This window comes from Crotalus tigris, unplaced genomic scaffold, assembly GCF_016545835.1.
Source record: "Crotalus tigris isolate CLP2741 ecotype Arizona unplaced genomic scaffold, ASM1654583v1 scf7180000017700.2314712, whole genome shotgun sequence".
Lineage (NCBI taxonomy): Eukaryota > Metazoa > Chordata > Lepidosauria > Squamata > Viperidae > Crotalus > Crotalus tigris.
Genome location: NW_024096576.1, coordinates 1,771,941 through 1,794,764, shown reverse-complemented (window position 1 = coordinate 1,794,764; position 22,824 = coordinate 1,771,941). Strand labels below are relative to the sequence as shown.

Here is a 22,824-nt window from a genome sequence, read left to right as displayed (position 1 = left end):
TTGTAAGATAACTTTAAAAATTACAAATAACAAAGAAGAGATGGAAATATTGAATTTACAAATAAAATTGATGATTTAAATTTTGGAAAAGATATACAAATAATAAATCAATAGATAGATAGATAGATAGATAGATAGATAGATAGATAGATAGATAGATAGATAGATAGATAGCATTTATTGTCATTTTTACTGTGTCCATATTGGCACACATTAAAAATGAAATTTTGTTGCTTGCTCTGAAAAGTGTACACATATATAATATACATTTAAACATGCTTTATACAAGATATGTATAAACCTACACACTTACATATAGATAACATATAAATATTAATCACTGTTCATCTTGAATACATTACAAAAAGAGGAAGCTTGAGAGTTCACAAAGTTAAGTCTTGCTTTGGATATCATGAAGCCTCCTCCCAGAAAGTAACAAGGAAAACAGGTCGTGAAGAGGAGGTGTAGAACAATATAGATTATTTATTTATTTTTGACTTTGGAATATAAGGGATTTGCTAGAGTTACTTCACTGAAATTAGGACTTTGTAAAGATGACAAGAATTTCAACAGAAGACATAAAGACCATGTGAGAAAGCAGATGTTAGAACTTCATCTGTGGGACTTAAAGATCTCTGGAAGAAACACAAAAATACAAAATTGGTTTACTTGATTATAATTAAAATAATGGGATGCTAACTCTGATAATGTTTAACGGATTTTTTGATTTAGACTGGATGATTTTGGTTATTTTTGATAATGTTTAATTGTTTCTTTTTCTAAAAAAAATTAGGATTTAACTTTTATTATTCAAAGTAATAGACTGAGGAAAATGTTGAAAATGGAAATAGAATGTAAGTATTTAAGTTATTTATTCCTGATAACCCTTATTGGACTTTTGTTAATAAGGGCAGTTGAAGCTTTAGAGATGAGCTTATAGTAAATGGGGTGAGATATTGAATGAAGATTTTTTTTTGTATTTTAAAAGATATGTATACATTTATACAATTTGGGTAACTTTCTTACTGGATGTACGAAAGAAGTCTGTTAAGGTCTTGAAGGATTTATTTTTTTTATTTTATTTTTTTTTGGAGAAATGACCAGTTTGGGATTTTGTTTTTAATTAAGAGATGAGTTATGTTGTATTAAGAGATGGTAAAATGTTACTAAAATTGTTTATACTTTATTGAATAAAGGAAAAAGTTACTTGTCCGTCCCTTTTTTCTTTTTTCTTTTTTATTTATATATTTATCTATTTTTAATTTTTTTATATCTCTGGTATTCAGTATTAGTTTTTATTTTTTCCTTTTGTACTCTTTAATAAAAGTATTTGGGGGAAAAAGAAAGAAAAGCTCTTACAATATTACCTTTCTGTAGAACATTTGAAGAGAGATAGTAATTGAAGAGACAGTGTTAATGTTGTAAATGTTGGACTGCTATGGATATTTTACTGATTTACTGAAAGGAATAAGAACTATATTTTTGTTATTTATGGTGATTTTATTGCAGAAAAAACCAATTAAATGAATAAAATCAGAGGGAAACACTGTATGATGTTTCAATGAAAGGCTTAAAACTTTGTTAAATTGAAACATGTCATTAAAGTTCAACATAGTTCTAATAAATATCCCAGTGGCAAACTATCCTATTTGCAGTTTGAACTCTAACTTCTGACATTTCTTCTGTGATCTAGACTTCAGTAGCACATTTGGTTTTGATTTTCCCTATCGAGGAGATAAGGAAATAATGAGGGTAAATCATATTTCGGTACAGACTGAGAAACTACCAAGCAATTATTTTGCAATGATCATGCCCCATGTTTTAAGACAAACACATGAATGCTTTTCTCTGAATTCATACTATGAATTTGACTATTGTTTAGAGCAAGCATGCTTCAAAGAGCACCAAAATACATGGTGTGTTTGTGTTTTTTTAAACATATTTTAGTAAAAGATATGTAATAAAACAGCTTTGAAATGGAATCAGGCTGTGGGTGCATCAGACCATATTTGTTCTGTGTTTGAGGTTGGGTTTGATTTTATTTATACAATGTGTAGTAAATATAACACAAACTAGACTATGCACTTTAGCATATTAACATAACGTGAGGAAAAATCACAACTTGGATATGCACAGGACTTCAGAACAATTTAAACTTAGCATTAAAGAAAAAAAATCAAAAAATGAAAGAAAGGAGCTGCAGTTCTTTGAAACTGAAACAGGGTGAGATTTTTACTCACGCAGCACTGAAAAGACAGCAGGATGTGTTTTTCTCTCCACTTTTTGGAAAACTAGCTGCACAGTTCCAGCCCTTAGTCTGGGGAAATCACATATAGAGAAAGAGTTGGTTGAGACCTCAGAGAGTGTCCCATCTCAATAAGTAGATCCCATAGGTCCCAATTTATATAAAAATAATAGCCTAAAGACCTTCCTTAGCTGGATGCTTTCAAGGACTCCTTCCTATGTCTGCACTCTACTCTTGGCCCTAACTAAGATCAGTCACCTTCCTCCAACTTCCATCCTTTTTCACCTGCATGCCTAAACAAATCATTTTTGTTTAGTTATCTTTCCCATTCTATATCAATGAAGTAATAGCAAGGAAAAATAATCGGAGGAAAACAACATTTTAAGAAGATTAAGCAACTCATTCATAAACTACGTGTAATTCCATGGAAAAATATCATGACTGAAAGTCTAAAAGAATACTGCAGCCATCTGGGTCACAACAAAATTATTTTACAGTAACTGATTCATAAATATAGATTTTGTACCATGCTTTGGCCTGATGCTGACTGGAAGGTATATGAATTACCTTTTTTTCTGTACAGTTGTAACCTCAACTCATTCTTAACATATTTCCCCGAAAAGAAAGTTTAGAAAAAGAATTATGGTTGGAAACAGGGAAGGCCTTTCTCTAGAGCAGTGTTTCTCAACCTTGATAATTTTAAGACATGTGGACTTCAACTCCCAGAATTCCACAGCCAGCTGGCTGTGGAATTCTGGGAGTTGAAGTCCACATGTCTTAAAATTGTCAAGGTTGAGAAACACTGCTCTAGGGGCAGGAGGACACAAACTTTCTTCAGTACCACCTTCTCCCTTAAAGGTGGAAAAAGTAGTTGCCATCCTCAGAATTATGATATAGGCTCAAACAACAGAGTTGTCTGCAGTCAGTCAAATTCATTTATCTTCTTTCACTAGTGTTCTAAGTTTATCTATCTATCTATCTATCTATCTATCTATCTATCTATCTATCTATCTATCTATCTATCTATCTAACTAACCAAATTTAGATAGTGCCCATTTCACTTCCCAAATGACTCTGGGCAGTTTACAAATAAAAGCATAAAACCCATATCTTTTGTGTCCTGAGTCTGAAGGGATTGTACCAGATACAATGAAATCTAATTTAATTCCACCTATTGTACAAAAACTTCATCATTCAATATCAGCTTTCTGATGTCCCATCCTTCTTTTCTTCCTAATCTGATGAAAGCTCCATTGGTGGGGCATGGTATTATTTAGAAGTCAGATAATGTAACAGAAGGAAGTATCAGAGAAAGATTCTAAATCACATAGATATTGCTATGGTAATTTTCAACCATAGACTTTGGCTTTCTGGAGCAGGTTTAAAAATATAACTCTATCTGAGGTTTAATGTAACTGTAATTTTATATGAAAATAAGGATAAAGATTAATTCACTTTCTTTGCATTTTACTATGACTGTATTATAATTACATGAAATAATGCATAAAACACTATTTGCACTTAGAAAAAATATTTTAATGCAGCCCTGAAAGAGCACAAAACTTATTCTTAAAAAGAACAGAAATAGCATATTAGATAAATTGTTTGCAATATTTATCAATTTATAACTTTTATATGAATACTTATAACATTCTTATATAGTACATATATCAAGTAGACATTTATGGAACCCAAAAAATGCACCTATTTCATATGGACTTTTCTTAAAACTAAATAAAAGAAAACTGATGCAGTAATGAGATAGAGTTATCTTCCACTTGGAAAAATGAACAACAGAACTGTTGGTAGTTTTTTCCATCCTTACTTATGAATACACCCTTATTCATATAAGTACAATATGGTAAGAAATTAAGTTGAACAAGGTCTTCACAAAGTAATGTAGAACATAGAATAATAGAGTTGGAAGGGACCTCAGAGGTCTTCAAGATCAACCCTCTGCTCGAGCACGAGACCCTATGTCATTTCAGACATAAGGTTGTCAACTTTATTGTGTCTTATCCACTTCTAACATCAGGTTTAGAGATTAAAACAAATGGCCCTCATTTTCTGACAATGTCAGTCTTCTTCTTTTCTAGCAATAAAAAAGGATTTAAGACATAAATCTGATCATGTCATGAATCCAGAAATAAATTAATGCTAAATATTTCAGTGTGAGTATTAGACCCCTCATCGTTGTAAACAGGCCAAGAATAAGCCATGATAAATAGCAACAAGTAAATGATCCATGTAACTGATATCACCCAGCTAATACTTCAGCTTCATGAATGGATTTAGGAAGTGGAGCTTGGTTTTTAGCAGATGGAAGAAACATATGGTGAATGTTATTAATCTTCCAAGTCAACCTGACAATTCCTGGAATCTGGGTGATTGCTTTTGTTCCCATTATATCTGACGTGGTTTAGGAAACATGTCTAGAAGAGTAGGACAAAGAGAAAGATGTGGATTATCTTTGCATGAGAAGATGTATTATGCCATAAGATATTGCTGCCATGCTCAGAAGAAAAAAAAAAGACTGTTCCAAAGCAGGCGAACAACAGGAGCAGCCGTAAGAGTAAGCTTAGTTAACTTGTCCAAAGTTAAAATTAAAGCAAGGACACAGAAGCAAACATTAGTCTGGTCTTTTTAATCAAATATCTGGAGCAAATCTAAGGCAGAAATGATAAATCTGTGATTATGTTAAAGGAGGGAGGGAGGGAGGGAGGGAGGGAGAGAGAGAGAGAGAGAGAGAGAGAGAGAGAGAGAGATATCCTTGCAGTCAATCAGGTCAATGTTTATGTTAACTGTAGGGGAATTCATTGTGCCCTCACCTTTCACCCATGCAAATGAATCATGAGTCCAGAAACTGTGGTTAATTTATGACATAGCATGCAATCTCACTAACAGCTCAGGTGGAAAGGTAAACAGTTTAAAGCAATGCAAGATTTAGATGCAGCTGTCAGATGCTGTTGAATTTGGCTTACTTGTGGAATTACTCTTAGTAATTACTAGTTTTCAGCAAAACGTCAGGAAATCTAACTACGTTTAAAGGTGGTACTTTGCTTAGCTCTATAGATTATTCTAGTTTGATACTCATGGTTTAGAGATATTGTATCTAGACCATGACTTTGCAAGTAACTTGCCTTGTTCACACATTCATAAAGACACTTTTATTATTCTTTTCTTTAAGCCAAATTTCCTTTCATGTTGCTTCTAAGTTTGGTTGAAGGTAAAGAGGAATTTGGAGACATTAACATTTATTTCTGCAAAGCAGCTTAAGTGCTTGTCTGAGTAAAAATGTCTTCGCTTTCCAGTGAAGTCATTTGGGATGAGTTAGACTGGGTTCTCTTTCAAAGCTTGGAAACAAGCCTGATAAAGGTCTTTCCTGTGTGGCTGCAATAATATTGGGTTTTGTTATGTTTCTTAGGTGCTTGACATTCGAAAGAAGGAAGAAAAATTGCTTCATGGAAGATTGTTCTTACCCCTCATTTTTAGCTGCTCACAGAAGAATTAGGAACATGTCAGGATTCACCAAGAATAAAAACGTATAAATTATATTATAAATGTTTCAATTTTTTTCCACTGAGTTTGCTCTGGAAACATTACAAATTCACAAAAATTGATGGCTGGAGGAAACTAAATAAATAAACATTTCTTCAAGTGGAAAACATGAGTATCCTAACAACACTAGTGAAATAAATTCATAGGAACATGTGCTCCTCTATTTAATTGAAGCTTTCCTGGGTTCATGTACTGGTCAATGCCATAAATCCTATGGAATTCTTTCTAGCACACATTGGTTTTCTTGGTTTACTAAAAATTAGCATCAGATTGATACCTTCACCTAAATGGGAACTCTAAAGAAATTAAATTCTGAGTCCTTTCTGGAAATGCCAAGTAAAGTAATTGTACAACCATCTTGTGATTCTGAACAGGATATGCAAGTAAGTATGTTTCAAATGGTTTTATTGAAATAAAAAATTAAACTGACACAACCTTCAGCACCAAACTGACATCAGCTTGATGTCAAACTGACATCAAATTATTCTTGCTTATGGGCTATGTCTTTTTCTTTATGACCTGACTTCTATAGCCACTCTTAGGTAGACACTCCTTAGCATTAATAAGTGACTATGGTCAGGTATTCCCTGCTTTTTTTAGTACCAATTCTTTGGCTGCCTTTCAGTTTTTGTATAGCCGTTCCAGCTATGTGGAAAATGGTCCTAGCCTTGGAGGAAGATGAAATGCCCTTTTCCCACCCTTCTACCTTTACCAGTGCTTTTTATTTCAAACTCTCCTTTGTTCACTGAATCTCCCTTTTGGTTCTTTTTGACTTTCTCTCCTTTTATTCTTTTTTCTTCTTCTTCCTTCTCCCCATTTTGAAGTTATTTCTCTTCCAGTCCAGTCTCTTCTCCTCCTTGGCTTGCTATAGTTTTTTCTCCCAATCCTCAGTGCTGCTTCAGACACCTCTCAATTTGATGTGTGCTACTATGGCTTCCACAGATTTCCCATCAATCTCCAATCTTCTTCCAGGCCACACAGCTTCCGGGTTTATTTCCCTGCACTTACTGATTTGCTAATTCAGAGCTTCGTCATTCCTCTGATTCTGAAAGAAACTCTACACTTTCTTCTTTTGCTGTCACTACCATCTGTTTCCTATAATGCCACATAAGTTAGGTTACATAGACTGCAGAGTTATTATTTCCTCTTCCTTTCTTTAGCCCTCCTGTTTTCCTTCTTCTCTATTTTGTCCCTCCTATTTATTATTTTTATTAGACTTTTATCCTATCTTTATTACTTTATAAATAACTCAAGGTGGCACTCATACCTAATATTCTTCCTGCCTCCTATTTTCCCCACAACAACAACCTTGTGAGGTTGGGCTGAGAGACAGTGACAGGTCCAAAGTCACCCAGCTGGTTTTCATGCCTAAGGCAGGACTAGAACTCATAGTCTCCTGGTTTCTGGGTACCTATACTAAACTAGCCTACCTAGTTCTGTCCTTTCATATATTTAACTGTTCTCCTAGTCTACTTTAATTTTTATTTTGCTGACCTACTTTAATTATTCCCAAGTTTTATTCCTGCCCTGTTACTTTTAAAAAAAGTTTGTCCACTCCCGAAGTCTTTATATTTCATTTGTTTTCTTTCTCTTCATTATCTATTTCCCCAGTTCCATTAGCCTGAAATATCAAGTATATGAAAAATCTCATTATATATCATCCTGGAAAACATAGTTGTTTTCATTTGTCTGATGAGCTTCAAAGCTATTCCAAACCAAATAAGGATAATATACACATAAAAAAATAGATAAAAGCAACCACAGGTTTAGTTCTTAGATTCAGGCACATGCACGTAGATGGGCACACGCACACACAGAGAGAGAAAAGACTAGTAATATTTTTTATCTATAAATAAATATTGGCTGTAATTGCCTGCTTTAATAAACAAAAGCAAATCTAACTGAAATCTGCTTTGTGTTATGGAAAATAAATCTGCCAATTCCCATTCAAAAGGTACACATGCTATCGTTCTCTAGTATGGGAAAAACAATATGGCAAAAAATTGCCCAATTTTTTCTGGGACCCATACAATGTAGCCTATAATAAAGCAATGATGGCATCTTGGGAGAAAGTGCTGAATAAATGGAAACAGCTCTTCATCCAGTGAACAAGTCAGTAGTGTAAATTACAAAGAGCATGATCCTGTCAGATACAACATAATGATGTTCAAGATACTATAGACAAGAAATGCCATGTCCTAAAGCTACAGATGCATTCTGACATGTTGAAAATATTTTTGCAACATTCAGAGGCCAAGAATGTGATAACCTTGACACCCCCTGAATAAACATCCATTAAAATGACTAGATAAACAATGTAACAGGCTACAAAATTCACTTATCTAGCTCTTTCATTTTCACAATCCCTTTATTCAGCAACTTCTGTGAAAATAATTCAGACTGCACAGAAAGCTTTTTCTAAGAATTTTGTCTAAAGGGTACATAAGAATATGAAGAACAAGAGGATAAGATCATTAAAACAATAGTCCATGTTAGCACATTGAATATTATATACTATTATATTTTCTAATCCTGGGTATAAAGTATCACTGGACTTTAATATGTAGCTTAGGTATTTATTTCTACATTCTGTTACACTGCCATATTTTGCATGTCAGATCCTGCTCAAAAACTTGGCCATTTGTACTACTTATGCTTTGTTTTCATCTATTAATTTCATTTTTCCCACTGTTACTAGTGAGACTGCTTTATGGTGCCATGTGAATTAGCTTCCCATTTCTGGAAATGATTTACTGAGAAAAACATTGTTTGCCAATCATACTTTTAATGCTCAATGGAACTCACTAGAATTTTAGCATTCTCTTTTTCTTTCTCTGAGACTATAATCATAAAATATGATTAGTGAATATTAATCTCTGAAACATTTATTGGCTTCTTCCATTACAAGACTATTTTTAAGAATATAAAAATTCAGAAGACCAAAATTATTTTGTTCATGTATATTTTGTTCATATGCTGGCATGTGCATATATGAATCTTTCATACAAATCTTCCACATAAAATACCTTATTGGTTCCCCATCTGCATTCCTAGTAAACATTTCTATTTATGCACTTCAGTTGGTGCATACAGTCCCTTCTAACTTCCATTAAGTACTTTTTTATGAATCTTGGTGCTTTTTTTTCTGATCAGACATTATTCCAACATTCTGTAACATACAATTGTAATTTTTAATAATATATCAACATTTGTTTGTTGTTATTCAGGGTGGTCATTGCTGTAGTTAAAGAGTTGTAGTTCCAAACTTTAGAAAGGGCAGACTATAATCAGCAAATTGTACCTTCTCATTTATCTTCACAAATGAAAGAACAATCATTTTGCAGAGAAGGACTGAAAATTAAAGATTTCTGAAAAGAAAACAAAAAAGTGGTGTCAATAAAAATATTGTTTCTGTTGCAAGCAAATATCCAGAAAACTACTCCCTTAATATGAAGGACTTTGACAAAATCTTGTCTTTTATGATTTACAGATAAGTCATTTTTAAGGCTGTGTGTGCTTTGAAAATGATTCAGAAGTGCTTTGGACCAGAGGTCCCCAACCCCTGGTATGTGACTCTGTGCCAGGTCACAGCCCATTTGAAACCGTCCCTTGGAAGTGGTGGGTGAGGGCACGCACACGCACATGCAAAGCTGCATTTGTGAAAGTGGCACAGAGTGCGCAAAACCATCCTCACTCACTTCCTCCATTGCAAGTTTGCCAAGCGAGAAGGTTGGAGACTACTGCTTTTGACCTCACACAAACCCAGGACCTTACTGCTATTCATTAAAGCAGCCTTCTGTTGAACTGAAAAATAGATATTGCTGCTTTAAGGAACCCACTCATTAAAGTTAATGAGATTCTTAAATCAGTGGTACATTTTTGTCAGGCAGACCAGAAGCCTTGGGGGGGGGGGGAAATGGGCTATTTTAATAAAATCTCAGAGCTGTTAAAAAAAATCTCAAAAGAATGCTGAAGCAAAACATTTTTCCCAAAAACCTGCATAGTTGTGTCCATGTAGTCACAAGGTAAATGTGAGGGTATCTTTTCTTTCACCATAGTTTGTCAATTAGCATAAGTCCCACACTGAAATGGGACAGAGTAGATAAGTTGGAACAATCTTAAGAAGGAAGTCACAATCTCTCTCTCTCTCTCTCTCTCTCTCTCTCAGTAGTCAACCACTTCTCTTTATTATTAGCTTTCAGTATGTCACTTGGAGGAGCAACCCAGCCTTTGGCACAAACCTTCATACCAAACTTATGCCATGTGCACTGAATCAGCATAACTAAGCAATTGCCAATAGCCTGTGCCTAAGATGAACTGTTTCCATGGGAAGCTTAAAAGAAGTTTTCAACTAATTTTCCACAAATCTGCAGAGCAAACAAAGTTGTCATGGTATATTCTTTTCAAACTTCCTGTGAATATTTGTAAACAAGGAAAATATTAAAAACTCAAGTGAGTTAAATTTGGGGGCTGGCTGGGCATATTTTATATATTTAACTTTTATCCAGTCAGGCATGAGAAATCCTATGTAAGTTTATTGAGAAGAAGCCTTATTAAATAAATTAACCATTGTTGCTTGTTTATTTACTCGTTGACACTTTTGTTTGTCTTTACCTTTTTTTAACAAGCATCCATCTTTAAATCTATGTAATGTTTTCTAGCAGAGATAATTAGAATACTAAATTTAAAACATCCTTGCATTCCAGCCAAAAATGTTATCAATTTGCTTTATTTTATTTTCTTAACCTTTTCAAATTGTATGGCTTTAGATTAGTGCCATAAAGAAATGGGCAAAACTAGCATCAAAGTTTGGCATTAGCAAATTGAAAATCAGGAGGCAGACATGTTGAAAAATAAAAATTTCTTGTACTTCTTAGTAATCAGAAAAAGATTAATTCTTAGCCCTTTTGGAATCTATTACTCTACATGTGCACTAAAGAAGCTTTAGATCAAACGGTAAATTTTACAGTTGTTCTTTACCTTTGACAACCAGAGCTAAGATGAAAACATCTTGGTTGCATGTGCTTAGAAAGGCATTTCTTTTGAATATTAAATGTCTAATTTATCATCCAGTGGCAAAATAGACTCATTACTGTTGGGGTGGGGGAGAGAATCCACACCAAATTTCTGCCTTCATCTGGTTGAGACAAAGAAACAGTTAAAGGATTTTTAAAACACACACATATACACACACAGAGAGAAAAATATATAATATTACCCTTTCTCTAACCCCATTTTTACAAGCTAAGTAATTAAGAACAGTACTTAATATGAAAAAACTCTTCAAAGACACTTGGTGGTGAGTTTTCTTATCCTCCCAAAATAGATTTTTAAGAGTTTTCCTACCAGGAAATTCTGTCTGGTGCATAAAAGCAATGGAAATGTCTGCTTGAATTCAATTTCTGTTTTCCATCCAAAACTCAAGGCTCTGTTTCTGTCCCACAGTTTGGTATATGTGGTACATAGCCATATGTATTTCATGGATTTCTAATGAGATGCCCCAAAACATAATTAATAGTTTTATAACTGTTTTTAATATAGCTACAGCTAAGTGTTCTACTAGAAACATATGAAAAAAAAGGTTCTTTTTATCTATTTTCCAGTACGGTGCACATGGATGAGCCAGGAATAAACTCAAAGTATTTTAAAATGCTTATATCAAAGACAATGTCTTTGCTTTTAACTGAAGCATGCATGCAACCATGTAAAAAAATCAATTCATGTCACTTTTTTTCTCTTTCGTATGGGTTAACCATTTTTTTATATTGAGATTTCCAGTCTTTGAGTTAATTGAATGTTGATTGTTGATATAACTGACCTCTTAGCCATGAGAAACTGATAACTGATATAACTGACCTCTTAGCTCCCAATGTAGGTTCCTCACTAATATTATTTGTACTATGTAGTATTAGCAGTATTATAAAGGATTGAAATACTTTCAAGCAACTTTTCAGAAAGCAAACATCTGTCAAGGCAATTTACAGGATAAAAGAATGCAACCAGTTTAGAATCTGACTACAGAAGTCTATAGCTTCCGTTTTCAATACACTTCTATAGTAGCACACATCTGCAACTCTTTAAAGCAGCCATGTCTTTTCCCAGGATTACAAAACAGTTATGGAAGGTAAACATGCAATCCCAGTAAAGGATCTACCATAACATACTCCAAAGCACCTTTTTTGGAATCATATTCAAAGTTCTGGATTTATTTTATTTATTTATCACATTTTATGTACTTTATGACATTACTTTATCTCATTTTTAAACCATTCATCTTCTTCTCACAACCACACTTTTATGTTGTGTCTTATTATTTTCCCCTTTACTTATCTGGTGCACCTATGCCATACCACATCACACACACACAAACACACGCTTTTCAAATGTTAGGTCTTCTTAATTCTTCCATCCCCCACAATAAGTAACCCGGCTAAAAAAGTTTTAATTAGTACTAGCTCTACAATAAACTTGAAATAGTATGTACAGCATGTATAAAACTCTTATTACAAATGCTGAAATATCTTGTAAAAAAACAATATTGGATTGACTCCTCGCTGGCACAATTATTTCAAGTGGTTTTCAGCACTGTTCCAAATACACAAATTACCCCAAATAAAAAGCCTGTACAATTGAACCCAGTGTGTCCTTTACATGCCCAGACCATACATCTTACCTACTTAAATTGACCAGTGCAATTTCTTTCCCTCTCTGAAATATTGAATATCCATGTTGATTATCCAGTGCCGGTATTGTACTCTCTATCTTTATTGCTGGATGGCTTAAGTGAAAGCAAATGGCAAATTATTTCCTTATTCATTTATAGCAAGTGGCATAGTTAAAATCAATAATTAGAATGTTAAGTAAGGATAGAAACAGCAGATATGCTTCTCATCTACTTTCAGTATAGCTTTGCAAAAACAATCCAAGTAATATTTTGACTCAGTATTCAATACAGCATTCCTTAGGTTTCCTGTGTGTAAAGTTATTGGTAAGATTAATTATCCTGTTCCTAAGGGGGAAAAAGTAGTCACTTGGCACCTGTTGAATAATCAGTTCTTGAATCATGTTACCTGTTGTCCTTCTGTCTATCTAAAGGCAATTTAGTGAGAAAAATAATAAAGAAATAGGATAGAAAGTAGGTAATAATGTTCAATATTAAATTTAATTAGTATCAATTGTCCTACTATTGCCTGCTTCCAGAATCATTTTCAAATATGCTGTCTAGTCTATGACTCTAGGATCTCCTGCAGTCTGCCTTCTAGGTTCTAACTAGATCTTAGCCTATTCAGTAAAGGACAGGAAAGTCCTGGATAACCTGGATTAAGTAAATCCATGTGTTTAACACCACAGCAACATGCACTATCCACAGAATTAAGATTACAAGCATCAATTAAAAATTACAAGCATCAATTATAAATAAAATGTGTGTGATAATCCAAAAGGATTAGTGACATGCACTTGGTAATAGGATAGGTAGCACATTATAGATTTTTTTAAAAAAAAGTCATTTGTGTCCCATCTTTATTAGTTTTACAAATAATTCAAGGTGGCAAGACTATTCAACAACAACCTGTGATGTAGATTGGATTGCGATCACCTAGAGCCAAGAGCCAGTCACTCTAGGTGACAAAACTAGTCATCCTGCTAGTTTTCATACCTAAGGTAGGATTTGAATTCATGGTCTCCCACTTTCTAGCCTATTAACCACTAGACTAAACTGATAGTTTCATCTATCCATTATTCAACTGTGTCTATGCTTGAGTTGCTGGAGCTTGCCTCAAATGCATTTTGGTTTAACATGTCACACTGAGCTGTAGCTTGCCTATCACAGCTTATTAAAAAGCTATAATACCCTGGTTCACAAAGAACTATGGATTATAAACCATAATTACAAACCAAAGTGGCTGAGTTCATACAGTTTGCTAGGCTAAAACAGGCTAAAAATATTATGAAGTCAAAGAAATATTTGGCTTATATTTTAATAAGATACATGCTTAACTTTATTTTTGCTGATCAGAGAGATAGTAATCTGTATACTATAGTTCAAAAAAGCTTCTGCTATAAAAAATGTCCTGGTTACAGTTCATAAAGGGTTTAAATGCACTGAGACCTCTGGACCCATTAAATTGATCCACCATTACTGATTGATAGTGATTTTTTTCCATTACCAGAACTTGTAATTCTGTTAACCATGGCTGATATATCAAATTTAGAAATGATCTGGACAGTTGAAAGGGTTACTCTAAATTTTCCTCTGCTGAACATATGGCTTCACTAAGGATAGCAAAGGAGAAAAAAAATGGTCTGAGTGTGATTGGGCATATGGATAATAGCCAACATTAGTGACAGTGAAGAAACCAGATATTGGTAAAATGATTGAGGTGATCCCTTGTCCAGTTTTGATGAATGAATGAGTGGCTGATGGTCAATTGGTATTATATGAGGATTTGCACTAGTTGCTTGAAGAGAGAAAGCTAAGAATTTGCTTCATGGCACCACTAATTCATCTTCTAGGGGAGTCTGCAATTTCTAAATAATATCCTTGCATTTTATATGATATTTCTTCAGAAATCCTTCCCACGGTTCATTATACCTTTCCTGCAGACTCTCATTCACATAACCTTTCTAATTGAACTCCCCTTCAGTATTTTACTTAGTAAATAGTCAGGAAGACTCAACAGATGTCCTTTCTATTGTTTTGGTGGAGTTATTTTTCTTTTTCAGAAGCAAGCCATGAGACAAGACCATTATCTGTCCCACAAATAGAGATTTGTATCAGTCTCTGTAATTAATCAGATCCGGATGATTACAAGCCACCAGAGTAACAAAGATTGCTCTATGCACTGTTGATATTATGAGAATAGAGTTTAAATGAGTGACTCTTCAAGCTCAGCTCCATTTATGTTCCATATTAATAATAAGCCCAATTGACTGAAAACAGAAGAAAAAAAACAATTAAGTGTCATTACAAGGGTTCAGTCAAAGACCCACTTAGAAAAATATCTCAGAAGATATTAGATTTCATAGAGTTTATCCCAGAATGAAGGAGCTACAGTTCTTATTTTTTTTTCCCCAAGTCATTCTTTATAAGTTTATTCAAAAAACAAAAGACGGTGGAGTTTAGTGGGCTTTCTATCAGGTGAATGAATGAATCCATAACTGCAATTTCATTTAATAAAATATAATTTCTTTTGCTAAAAAAAGACAAAATAGAAAAAAGTTTGATACTTTTTTAATTAATCACATGATGTATTCCATAAATCTATTTAGATAAAAATGATTATCTACTTCACTAACTGCAACATAATGCATCCTTCTAGGTTACTTATTATTATGCTGAGGCAGTCACAGGGACACCCCCACAAACTCAACATGTGAATATTGCAAGCTTGTTAAGGGATTGATTTAGCATGATTCAACATGGATCTGATAGATTTTATCTACAATGCCATACTAAAAACATAATAGGACTTTGATCTTCTCCCTAAAAATCTCTTTCACAGCTATCATAATAAAAAAATACTTTTTCTCCACCTTTACAAAGGCAGAGTAAACCTTCACAACCTTATAAAGTAATAATTCCCTTTACAAAATTATTTAATGCTAATGTTAACAAAAATAAATAGAAAGAATAGATAGCTCATACCTGAAAGAGAGACACCAAAATATGGTAGTAAATTTATGCTCTATTCATTGGAAGAGCTAACAGATAAGCTGCTCTCACTCTCAAAAAATAATTGTTATTTTTCTAAATGTCTGCAAGTCACACTTTATTTGTATACAGTACCTAGGGAATGGCCTTGAAGGCCAAGAGGAAAAACTGCTACCAAGATGATAGATAGAAGCCCGTCTAATCTGTTCATTGCCTTAGGGATGACTCTTCCTCCTGTCTTCAAGGCCATCTCATATGCCTCTACATTATGAAATGATCCCAACTTTTTTCTTTTTATTATAATGATCTCCTTTTGAAGGAGTTTTTGATTTTTTGGAGTTAATCTCCCCCTTTTTTTTGCTTACCTTTTTTTTTCTTCCCTCTTTTTTTTGGGTATTTTTAAAGAAGGAGTAAAGATTTTCTAAGATGGCTCCAAAGCGTCCAGTAATTCCCACAGCTCCTAAGGTGGCTTCTTCTTCGGTGATATCATCAGTGCAACAATCTAAATCAATAGTTTTACCCTCTTCTTCGGCACAGCTATTAACGGTAAAGGATTTGCAAGACATAATGGGAAATGCTATATCTCAAATCAGGAGAGAAGTGAAAGAGATCTTAGTGGAAAATAATAGGATTCTGAGGCAAGATATAGTTTTGGCTTTAAAAGGATTTGCCTCTGTTCTTGAAAAGTTGAACTTTCGTGTAGAAGAGGTTGCAGAGAAAGTGGAGCTGCTGGAGGGAAAATTTGAAGGCATGGAAAAAGAGATGGAAAATTCTCAAGATGAGATTCTTATGCTTCAATATAGAGAAATGGAATATGCTTTAAGAATTAGAGGCTTGAGAGAGTCTCTGCAAGGAGATCTGAGAGAGATGGTTGCAAATGACTTTGCTGTGATTCTGGACAGAGAAAAAGAGGAAATAGTTAGTGAAATTGAAAAAACATTTAGAGTTAACTCTGTGGTGGCAAAGCAAAGAAATCTGCCAAGAGATGTGGTAATTTATTTTGGGAAAAGATCCCTGCGCAATGAAATTATACAAGCTTTTTACAATAAGAGGTTTCAGATTGCTTCACAAGACATTATAATTTTAAAGGAGATCCCATCTAAAATTTTAAGAAGAAGAAAGGAGTTTGCTTTTTTAGCAGATGAACTTAAAAAGAGGTGAATGTTGTTCAGATGGGATGTCCCGACTGGAATGGTGGTGAATTATCTGGGGACATGTTATAGACTTAATACTGTTTTCAAAGCAAAAGAGTTTTACACTTTGGTCCTGGGGGTATGTTCATCACCACCTATTATGTTTAAAGCTTTGGAAGAGAAGAAGGCAGAATTGCAGTCTGAAGAGCCTATATTGATGAAAATTGGGAAATTTCAGACTGAGGGGCCTCAACAAGTTGAGATGAAGGAGCAGAGGATAACTCGTGTAACACATAAACGCAAAGAAAAGGAGCAACAGAAGAAGGAGGTTAAGGAAGCCCCACAAGTATTTGTTTCTCAGTCTGCGGAAGAAGCAAGATCTATAAACTTTTTGGAGCAACCTTTAAGGCCAGATTTCCAAGCACTTCTCTCGAGGTTTTTGGACAAGAGAGATTGATAAAGAATGTATAGATTGTTTTCAGGATATTGATAGATTACAGTTCACTGTGGATGGAATTGGTTATTGGTAAAGAGGAGAGAAGATTATGGAGATCGAATGAAAATTTTAGATAAGAAGTTTAAGTTTAGTAATTTAAGGAGTATTCAAAAGAGTATTTTGTTTTAATGGTATAACTAACGTTTATATGTTTATTTTTATGTTTGATGATAAAGAAAGAGGGATAGATTAGATTTTATATAATATAAGTATGATATTATGGAGACTGAATGAAAATTTTAGATAGGTAGTGCATGTTTAGATATCTAAGGAGCATTTAAAGGAATATTTTGTTTTAAATATGTATAAGGGAATTTTTAGATAGGTAGTGTATGTTTAGTTATCTAAGGAGCATTTAAAGGAATACTTTGTTTTAAATATGTATAAGGGAATTTTAATGTTATAAGTAATGTTTATATGTGTGTTTTTGAGGGTGTTTATAAAGAATGATGGATAAACTTTAAATAATATAAGTATGACATTAGAAAATGTTTAGTTTTTTTCTGAATAATTTATAAAGGGGAGAGAAGATTATGGAGATTGAATGAAAATTCTAGATAAGAAGTTTAAGTTTAATAATTTAAGGAGTATTTAAAAGAATATTCTGTTTTAATGGTATAATTAATGTTTATATGTGTATGTTTGAGTTTGATGACAAAGAAAGAGGGATAGGTTTTATATAATATAAGTATGATATTATGGAGATTGAATGAAAACTCTAGATATATTTTTTTTTGTTTTTTATATATTGGTCTTAAAGTATTTTATAATTTGTTTAATTATTGTAATTAATTGCTTATGGTTTACATGTGTTTAAATTTTTTTCCTTTAAGTTTTAATTAAGCCTGTATTCAGCTCTGGGAAGGTTGGGGGAGGGTTGGGGTGGGTTGGGAGGGTCTGGGGAGGGGAATTTTTTTCTTCTGTAAAATTTCAAAAAACTTTTAATAATAAAAAAAAGAATTGTATTAATTCAAGGTTGGCAAAAGAGAATATTATTGCAAGAAGAGAAAATCAAGCAAAGCTATTATGTGGACTATAGAATTATAGAAATAATAATAATAAAAAAGCAAAAATGAAAAAAAAATAAAAAAAGAAGAAAAAAAAATAGAAAGAAATGATCCCAACCAAAGCAAAGGTATCCTGGGCCAATGTTTCCCAAATTTGGCAACGTTAAGATATGTGGACTTCAACTCCCAACCAGCCATACTCTACACTAGGCAATACTTTTTTATTTAAGATACAGAAGGATCTGGACAGACTTGGGTACTATCTAACAAAATGAAATTCAACGCTGAAAAAAGTAAGGTTCTACATTTAGGCAAGAAAAACCAAATGCACAGGTATAGTATAGGAGGTACCTTGCTCAATAGTAGTAACTGTGAGAGAGACCTCGGAGTCCTAGTAGACAATCACCTAAATATGAGCCAGCATTGTGCTGCAGCTGCCAAAAAGGCCAACACAGTGCTAGACTGTATTAACAGAAGGATAGAATCAAGATCACGTGAAATATTAATACCACTTTACAATGCCTTGGTAAGGCCACACTTGGAATACTGCATCCAGTTTTGGTCACCAAGATGTAAAAAAGATGTTGAGTCTTTAGAAAGAGAACAGAGAAGAGCAGCAAAGATGATTAGGGGACTGGAGGCTAAAGCATATAAGGAACGGCTGCTGGAATTGGGTATGTCTAGTTTAATGAAGAGAAAGACGAGGGGGGACATAATAGCAGTGTTCCAATATCTCAGGGGCTGCCACAAAGAAGAGGGAGTCAAGCTATTTTCCAAAGCACCTGAAGGCAGGACAAGAAGCAATGGGTGGAAACTAAGAAAAGAAGCACCTGAAGGCAGGACAAGAAGCAATGGGAGAGAAACAACCTAGAACTAAGGAGAAACTTCCTGACAGTTAGAAGAATTAACCAGTGGAACAACCTGTCTCCAGAAGCGTGAATGCTCCAACACTGGAAGTTTTTAAGAAGAGACTGGACAGCTATTTGTCCGAAATGGTATAAGGTTTCCAAACTGAGCAGGGGGTTGGACTAGATTACCTCCAAGGTCCCTTCCAACTTTACTATTATGGATCATCGCACAGTCAGCCAGATGTTCAGGCTGGATTTGGCATTTTGTCTACCTATCGAGTCCTTACCCAGGACCTGGGATAGGCAGATGTGGATTTTTGATGGTATTACAGATATCGTTGCAGGATGGAAGCAGTTCCTAGTAAGGCCGCCTTTTGCAATTGACTAATAGCGAATTTGTCAATGCCAATGGTGTTCAAGTGATGCTCCAGTTGTTTTGGGATTGCACCCAAGGAGCCTATGACTATTGGTACTAACCTTGCTTGCTTTTGCCACAGTCTGTCTATTTCTATTTGTAGGTCTTTGTATTTTGTTATCTTCTTCAGTTCTTTCTCTTCTATTCTGCTATCTCCAGGCACTGCCACGTCCACTATCCAGACTTTTTTGTCTTTCTTATCAATAATTGTTAAGTCTGGGGTGTTATGTTGCAGGTGCTTGTCTGTTTGAATTCTAAGTCCCAGAGCAGTTTAATTTTATCATTTTCTATGACATTCTCTATTTTATGATCCCACCAGTTTTTGCTTACAGGCAAATGATATTTTTTGCAGATCTTCCAATGCACCATTGTTGCTAGTTTGTCATGCCGCTGCTTGTAGTCAGTCTGTGCAATCTTCTTGCAACAGCTTACCAGGTGGTCCACTGTTTCTTCAGCTTCTTTGCATAGGCGGCACTTACTGTCTGTTGCTGTCTTCTCAATTTTGACTTTATATGCTTTTGTCCTTAAGGCTTGGTCTTGTGCAGCCAGAATTAGTCCCTCGGTCTCTTTCTTTAATTTTCCTGCTCTTAGCCATTGCCAGGTCTTGTTATTATCTGCTTTCCCAGCTATTTTTTAATGTATTGGCCATGTAGTGCTTTGTCTTCCCATGCCTCTATTCTGTTCTTCATTTGGTCTTTCTTGTACAGCCATTTGTCCGAAATGGTATAGGGTTTCCAGCCTGAGCAGGGGGTTGGACTAGATGACCTCCGAGGTCCCTTCCAACTTTACTACTACTACTATTATTATTATTATTATTATTATTATTATTATTATTATTATTATTATTATTATTGCAGGAATGACAATAGTCAGAGGAGTAAGAAGTCATTTGCAGTGCTGCTGCCATCTCAGTTGCCATAATTCTGGTTACTGCCATTTACTCTTTCCTCTTAAGATGTATACAAATCATGGCTGTTCCAGTGAAACAAGCATCTGGAATGCAAACTTGTGATCCACATCATCTGGCTTTCTCTTCTCTCCATGTACCAATTTTTGGTTGATGAGGTTTTTCGCAAGAGGGGAGTTGTCAAGGAAGAAGAGCCGAAGGATCCAGTATATCTATCCCAAAGTGCTTGCCACAAGGTGCCAGAAGGCATAATGCAGGCCTGGGGTTTGGAGGGTTGGACATAAGAGATATTTCCAGTTAAGGACCTCTATTACTCAGAACAACATTTGGTTTTCAAAAGCTACTGAAGTGCTCCAGGCAAGGACTGTTCCTATCCAGAACAGTACTTTATTTTCAAAAGCGTATTGTTCAACTGTGTCCAAATAGAAACCCAACCAAAAGCATTGTAAAACTACATTAATTCCTTATGTTTTTCACAGCACAGGGAATTTATAAAACCACGCAGAACAAGTAAACTCATATCCCTTGTGTGATAGTCCCTGTCAAACTCAGGATGTGGAAAATGAAAATATTTAACATCTTCCCAAATTCTGATGTCCTCTTTCTCCAATCCAGAACACTTCGTTACAGAGCAGTGAATGTAGAACAACTCTTCCTGGAAAACAATGTTAGTGATGATCATAACTTACTGCGGCACAACATACTTTTTGTTGTGAATGATAGTTTCAGTAAACTGATGGGTAAAATGTTTCTACTAGAAAAAGAACTAGGAAATGTTAAAACCCATCCACAAAAATCAATCACCTTATCCACTGCACTGGAAAAAAAAGAGAAGCACCATCAAAAAACAATTATCACATAGTTCTAGTCATCGAAAAACAAAATAAAGTAAAAAAATATTCTGAATACAGATCACAGTTCTGACAAGGCTGACAAGTTTTCTTTATTGCTTGTCAGTTTTGAAGATTAAGATTCTTAGGGTACAATTAGGACTCAGTTTCTGCATGTGTCAAGTGGAAAACATAAATACTAAAAAGTATTGTGAAGACAAATGAAAAATGTCTCTGCAAATTACTAGTACAGTAGTTAACTCTCAGTGATTATTTAGTCAAATATATTGGTTTGAGCTCCAATAGTGCCCAACATTGCTGCAATTACCATGTATAATGTGCAAATCAAGGAAGAAGGAAAAAAACAAACATCAATTAATTAAATTAAATATTTTTTAAAAAAACATATCTTGATCTTGACTTGTTGGTAGGCATGTGGATGTCTGAAAAAGAAGTCTGCTACCAAAGCATCATATCTCAACAAAATGCCCATTTTTTTAAAAAACAAAACAAAACAAAACTAAGAAACTGAAAGAAAAAGTATTGGAAATAAGATTTAGAATGGAAAAAAGAGAAGTAGTGTTTTATCTAATCATTTTCTTTTCACCAAATTCACTTTTTTTCTCTTTAATCTGTGAAGGGTGACAACTTTATGTAGTAATGATGACATTGACAAGAAGAAAGGTATACCTTTAAATATAAGATAAATATATCTTTAAAGCTACACATAAATAATAGAGATGAAGTTTTTATCCTTATTGATACGTTAAAAATATATTTAGTCATCAAATCACTCAGAATGGCATACATTTTTAAATAAATTAAAAATGATATAATATCAAATTGTACCTCCAAACATATATATTCAAATCACAATTTTGAAAGACACTATATAAGCCAGTGAATCCAACTACCTGATAAGTATATACATGTATACCATGTTTTCCCGAAAGTAAAGCCTGAAAATAAGCCCTACCTTTATTTTTGGCAGTGGGCCTCAAATAAGCCCTACCTCAAAAATAAGCCCTAGTTTTGGGGCAAGGCACACGCCTAAAAATAAAGCTAGGGTGGGGGTGGGGGATGGAGCTGTCCCACTTGCCCCATACCCAATTACCTGGCAGCCAGGCTCTCCTCCCCAGCCCACTTCTTCTGAGGTGTCTTCTGCAGCCAGGCCTGCATTTCTCAGTCACAGGCCTTTCCAGAAGGCCCCTGCAGCCAAGAACTGAGCTATGCATTCAATCCATTTAATCCATAGCTCGGTTCTGCAAGACCTCTGTAGCCAAGGACTGATCTATAGCTCAGTACTTGGCTACATAGGCCTTCCAGAAAGGCCTGACTCAAAATGCTACATTCTGCAGCTGCTCTTTCGGCAGCAGAAGAATGGATGGGCTGGGTGGGGCTGTCGCTGCCGGATGTCAGTGAGACATACCTTGAAAATAAGACCTGGTGCCTCTTTTGGAAGCAAAAATAAAAAATAAAACCCAGTCTTATTTTGGGGGAAACATGGTATATAGGCATTTATTTAACTTTAAATTATTTATTTAAAAATATGGTTTAGGTTTATAACCTATTATAAATTGCTGCTACATCTATGTGTCTCCTCTGTACTTTCAGCAGATGTGAAAAAAAAATGCAGGGCACGATATTCATCAAAGTGACAGGAGATACTGAATGATCTTCTCACATGGAAATGTTCTATATATATTCATTAATACATATGCAAATGTTATTCT

General features: G+C 34.4%; 1 long non-coding RNA gene across 1 annotated transcript; it reads right to left on the bottom strand.

Annotated features, from left to right (window-relative positions):
- Window positions 1-8,158: 8,158 nt before the first annotated feature.
- LOC120305944 lies at window positions 8,159-22,338 on the bottom strand. The gene is made up of 4 exons (XR_005556140.1): window positions 22,206-22,338; window positions 12,477-12,581; window positions 10,784-10,940; window positions 8,159-9,171 (listed from the first exon to the last, which is right to left on the bottom strand). It is a non-coding gene; the product is annotated as an uncharacterized LOC120305944 (long non-coding RNA).
- Window positions 22,339-22,824: the final 486 nt, after the last annotated feature.